Source organism: Myotis davidii, unplaced genomic scaffold (genome assembly GCF_000327345.1).
Source record: "Myotis davidii unplaced genomic scaffold, ASM32734v1 scaffold309, whole genome shotgun sequence".
NCBI classification, from domain to species: domain Eukaryota; kingdom Metazoa; phylum Chordata; class Mammalia; order Chiroptera; family Vespertilionidae; genus Myotis; species Myotis davidii.
The window spans coordinates 731,367-737,792 of NW_006383013.1; positions in this window are offsets into that span (position 1 = coordinate 731,367).

Sequence of the window (6,426 nt, forward strand, 5' to 3'; positions counted from 1 at the left end):
CGGCAAAGAGAATTCATTCCGTGTTCGATAAGTGTTTACTGAGCATCTACTCTGTATGTGCCAGGCAGTGGTGCTGGAGGTACAGCAGTTTCAAAACAAAGTCCCTATCCCCACAGACCTTCAGCAGATACATACAATTAACAGATAAAATGATATGAAATATGTCCTAGTGCCAGAAAAGGTTAAAGAGGGCATTACAGGTTGAGTCCTCTGGGGTGCACACCCTGAGATGTTTAGCATGCTCAATGGTGATAGAGAATGCTCTTGGATCACATCTGTGTCCCAGCAGCTGGGCACGAAGTCCTCCATTAAAAAGGGGATCTGGGCTGTACATCTCCATATCCATCACACAGGGTGTAGAGAGAGGGATGGGTGCCAGTGCTCCTTGAGATAGGGTACTCGGGAAAGGCCTCTTCGAGGAAGTTTAAACAGCAAACCTGGGTGAAGTGAGGGGAGGAATCATGGGACTCTGAGGGCTAGCATTCCAAATCAAGGAACAGCAAATGCAAATGCCCCAGGAGGGAATGGTCTTAACATGTTCGAGGGACAACAAAAAAAGTCAGCTTGACTGGAGTGCAATGATCAGAGAGAGGGGATGCAAATGAGCAAGGGCCAGATAAGGCAGGGCCGTGCACACCTTCACAAGGGTATTGGGTTGAAAACAAAAGTAACAAGAAAAAATTTGACAAGTTTTGGGTTGTGACTTTAAAAGATTACTCTGGTTGCTGCTGTGTGGAGAAGGAGGAGCTGGAATGGAGGTAGGGAAACCAATTAGGAGGCTATTCTGGTATTTCAGGTAAGAGACAATAATTGTTGAGACTATGGCATGGTAGCTGTGGAGAAGTTCTTCACAGCCTGGGTGCTTTTTTCCATGCCTTCTTCACCCCCCCACCACCCCCCATTCAGGGACATTTGGCAATATCTGGATACGTTTTGGCTGTTACAACTGATGGATGCTACTAGCATCTAGGCCGGGTAGAGGCCAGGGATGTTGCTAGGCATCCTACAATAATGCACCGGACAGACCTCACAACGAAGAGTTACCTGGTTCAAAATATCCAAAGTGCCGAAGCTAAGAAAACTTGCTTTAAAGGAAGTGAACATTATTAGATGTGGGATATATTTTGAAACTAGGGCCAACAGGATTTGAGCTTGGATGTGGGGAATGAGAGAAAGAGGAGTCAAGAGTGATTTGAAGGGTTTGGGGCTGAGCAACAGTGAATGATGCTGCCCTTAATTGAGATGAGGAACTCTGGGGGAAGAACGGATTCTGGGTGGGGGTTAGGGGCTAAGTCAAGGTTCCATCTGAGATGCCTAGTGGATATCCGATGGTGAAGTTACATGGGCAATTGGCTGTTTGGGTCTGGAGTTCGGGGGAGATGTCTGAGCTAGAGTTGTAAACGTGGGAATCAGAAGGAAGGTGGGATTTTAAATCAGCAGAGTGCAAGAGATCACCTAAGGAATGAATGAAGAGGGGAAGCAACGAGGATGAAGCGCTGTGGGACTTCAACATCTAGTGGAAGGACCGGGAGAGGAGGAGGAAGAGCCAGCAAAGGAGATGATGAAGGAGCAGCAGGGAGGAAGGAGAAGACCCAGGCAGGTGACTGTGGGTCTTCTGCCACAAGGGAAGCAAGGAAAGCAAGCACTTCAAGAAACATGGCCAGATGGATCGACGGTGTCGAATCGATAGGATAGCACAGGATAGCCCGCACAACAGTAATGCCTAGGATAGCCCTCTGCAATCTGAGGGGGTGCAGATGAGACTGAGAACTGACTGCTGAAATTGCTTTGTACAGAGCAGGTTCCATGGAGTGGGTTCAGGAGAGAGGAAGAGGTGAGGAAGTGGAAATAAGGGCTATAGGCAATTCTCTCAAAGAGTTGTGCCATAAAAGGGGAACAGAATCTTCCAGGAGATAGAGGAGGCTATGGGGTCCAGGATGGAAAGATATTACAACACATTTTTAGGCTGAAGGGAAGATCTGTTAGAGAAGGGGAAGTAGTCGATGTGCCTCCATTGCTGCGTTAGCCAATTTCTATGGATTATTTAATTTAACCTGTACACCAAACCAATGAAGCAGATAACAGTCATTCCCATTTCACAGAAGACAAAATTGAGGCAGGGAGAGGTTCAGTTGGTTATATGGCCCGTACTTATATGACTAGTAACTGGAGGAACTTGGATGTAACCTGGATGCCTGACTCTGGAGCCCATGCTCTCACTTCCTTCTTCATCGGAATTCATCTCATTGCAAATTGAAACCACCAGTTAAATTTATGTCATTATCATTTGTCCCTCCCTTCAGAGGAAAAACAATATTATGGACCCTCTAAGACTCAACTAAAGCTAATCTATAATTTTTTAAAATATGTATTTTTATTAATTTCAGAAAGAAAGGGAGAGGGAGAGAGAGATAGAAACATCAATGATGAGAGAGAATCATTGATCGGCTGCTTCCTGCATGCCCCACACGGGGGATGGAGCCCACAAACTGGGCATGTGCCCTGACCGGGAATCCAACATGACCTCCTGTGTCATAGGTCAGTGTTCAACCACTGAGCCACGCCAGCCGGGCTAATCTCCTAGGATTTATATCTGACTGCCCCCACCCCCAATCCTCTGCTTTCAGAGCAAGGCCAGGATCTGGTCAAACAGGATGAGCTGCAGGTCTCTATTACACTGCTGTCCAACCCACCACCCATGGTAACGTGTCCATGTCTGTACTTATCAGCCTCCTGCAATGGAGTGGTTGCTCCCGACGGGCAAGAGATAAGTCTCATTCATCTTTCTATCCTGGGCTGGCCAGCAGGACAGGTACTCAAACAATAAATATTTGTCAAGGAGTTAAGTGGATGGATAATTGAATGAATGTAAAGGGTTAACTAGGAATAGTGGAAGCCACTAGATGGCTGGATACAGGCATTTACATTTACAAGCTGGATACATACAAAATTGCTCTCAAAATTCAGAGTGCAAAGGAATCCCTGACGAGTGGAGGTTAGAAGGTGAGGATGTTTGTTAAGGAGCCTCCAGTCCCAGAAATCTAAGTGTTAGTACAAGAAATTTATTCTCTTTCCAAAGAATTCCATGGTCTTACTACGAAAGGCCAGGGAATCAGAACATTTGGATTCTAGTCCATATTCCCCACTTACCATCTGGATAGGGTTGCCAGATAAAATACTGCATGCAGCCTGGCCAGTGCGGCTCAGTGGTCGAGCATCAACCTATGAACCAGTCGGTCATGGTTTGATTCCTGGTCAGAGAATGGTTTGATTCCTGGTCAGGGCATATGCTGGAGTTTCAGGCTCGATCCTCTATTAGGGGGTGTGCAGGAGGCAGCCTATCAGTGATTCTCCCTCATCATTGCTTTTTCTATCTCTCTCCCTCTCTGCATTTCTCTCTCTGAAATCAATACAAATATATTTTTTAAAAATACTGTATGCCATATTTGAGATAGTAATTTTTTAGTATAGCATGCTTTCATAAAATTCAAGTTTAGCCGAAACCAGTTTGGCTCAGTGGATAGAGCGTCAGCCTGCGGACTAAAAGGTCCCAGGTTTGATTCCGGTCAAGGGCATGGACCTGGGTTGCGGGCACATCCCCCGTGGGAGATGTGCAGGAGGCAGCCTATCAGTGATTCTCCCTCATCATTGCTGTTTCTATCTCTCTCCCTCTCTGCATTTCTCTCTGAAATCAATAAAAATATATTTTTAAAAAATACTGTATGCCATATTTGAGATAGTAACTTTTTAGTATAGCATGCTTTCATAAAATTTAAGTTTAGCCAAAACCGGTTTGGCTCAGTGGATAGAGCGTCAGCCTGCGGACTAAAAGGTCCCAGGTTTGATTCCGGTCAAGGGCATGTACCTGGGTTGCGGGCACATCCCCAGTGGGAGATGTGCAGGAGGCAGCTGATCGATGTTTCTCTCCCATCGATGTTTCTAACTCTCTATCTGTCTCCCTTCCTCTCTGTAAAAAATCAATAAAATATATTTTAAAAAAATTCAAGTTTAATAGGGGTGCTGTATGTTTATTTGCTCAATCTGTCAACCTTCCAGCTGGGTGGCCTTGGCCAAGCTGCATCATAGCTCCTTGGAGCTTCAGTCTCCTTATCTATAAAATGGAGAAATGTGAGCTTGCTGATTGTCATCATGAGGATTAAATAAGATCTTCATGTAAAGTGCTTCACCATCAAATGGCACATGTAAGTGGCCAATAAATGAGCTAGTAAAATTCATAACCTTTTTAAAAATTTATTCTTCTCCTGGAGCATGAAACTATAATCCATCAAATTAAATTTATGTACAGCTTCTCAGAAATGCATAACTTAAATGGTCACTTAATGAGAGTCTGGGCAGCTGGCTGGGATGGTGGGGTATGAAGAGGATGAGCCCCAAAGACAAGGTTAATGGAGGACATCCCAATTCTCATTCAGCCGCTGATTTCTCAGTCAGATCGTGGAGTTTCCCCAAAGCAGCAAACCAGTAAAAAAAAAAGGGATGTGATTCTTGCAGAAACCAGCAGGGTGCGTAAGTGTGCATTGTGGGTAGGACTGGGGTATTCCAGGATCTAGTCAAATAGGATCAGCTGCCGGTTTGGTTTTCGTTTTATTCAGTGGTTCTCAACCTTCCTAATGCCGAGACCTTTTAATACAGTTCCTCATGTTGTGGTGACCCCCAACCATAAAATTATTTTCGTTGCTACTTCATAACTGTAATGTTGCTACTGTTATGAATCGTCATGTAACTATCTGATATGCAGGATGTACTTTCGGGGGTCGCGACCCACAGGTTGAGAACCGCTGATTAGAGAACAGTGGAGGCCCTGAGGAAGCCCTGGGTGGTGCACTGTCAGGGGGAAAGTGAGGCCCCCACAACCCCCGAGTGAATCAGCCATTACAGTACCGGCCCCTGGGGGCAGCTCTGGGCGTACACTGTGTGGAAAGAGAGTCATCGAATGTTGAAAGACACCAAAAGGCAAAAGCAAGAGACAGACCAAGTCAAAATATTTGCAAATTGCATAACAAAAAACTCTAGAATATATAAAGATGCCCTGCCAATCATTAAACCAGACAAAAAAATAAAAAATAAAAAACACACAAAATAAACTAAAAGAAAAATGGATGACAGCTATGAACAGACTAATTGCAAAAGAAATACTAGTGGCCAATAAACATGAAAAACAGATTAATCTAGCAACAGGGAAATACAAATGGAACCAAGCCCTGCAGGGAGTTTCGGCCTTATTTTTCTACGTCCATTAAGGGGAATAGCCTAGGATTCACTGAGCGCCTATTTTGCGCCAGGCATTGTGCTAGGAGCTTTCTAAACATTAACTCAGCATTTCATCTGTACAAAACTTGAGAAGTGGGAAAACATAGTATTCCCATTTCACCTCTATAAACTGTGGCTCAGAAACGTTAGTGACTTGCTTGGGATTCACTCAGCTGGGAAGAGCAGATCAGGGTTGGGACCAGGGTTTGCGTGGTTCCAAGTCCTCCCTCTCCCCACACGGGTTTTTCTACGACTTCAGTCCAGGTAACATCTACCGCTTAAGGTAGTGCTTTGGAGAAGGCCCTGGAAGGCCCCCAAGCTGCCAAAGAGAACTAGAAACGGAAGAACCAACGAGCAAACACCTCCGAAACTCAAGCTGCCTGGGTAGCAGGCCTGGGGGAGCGGTGTGCTTTGGCAGCGTGTGGAAAGCAGGGATTTGGAGCCTGGCGGAGATGGGGATTAGGAAGGCCACTGCGGGGGGGAGGGGCCAGTTCATGGCCACATTCTAAGCGGAGTGGGGTCTGGCTGCCCTGAGAGTTCACAGCTTTAGAGGCTGGAACCGAAGGAATTTGTTTGTCAAACAGAACTGCACGCTGAGTTGCAATTCCCATTTCTAAACTTTCCAGGCCGAAGTCCGCAGCTCTCTCCCCCCATTCTCACACCTGCTGGCAGCAGGGGCTCCCATGAAAGGACAAGTTCCACAGATTCTTGCCCCTTCCCCCACCTTTTACAAAGCTTAGCGCGGGGACAAAAGGCGCCCGGGGACGGGGGCTCCTTCCTCCAGCTCCTGCCGGCTCTGCTGAGCGCCAGACAGCTGGAGCCGAGCTCCTCACCGCACCATTTACATGTTTTACAGCACCCCCCCCTCCCCCTCGCCTCCCACTGCACGCCCTCCCTCATGGCCAAGGCCAGGACCCTCACAGTTCCCTGGAAGTGGAGGGTAGTTGCCCACGAAGCAGATAGCCAGGCAGCAGAAATACCCAGAGGTGCAGGCCTCCCACCCACCCCGCAGCAGCAACCAACTGGAAGTTGCTTCCCTGTCTTTTGTGATTCTGATTCCAGGCCCCACACGGTGGCTGCCTGGTAGGAAACTGGTCCCTATCTTTCTTGAATGGCTCCCTAACCCACTGACAAATGCAGCTACTATTTATTGAG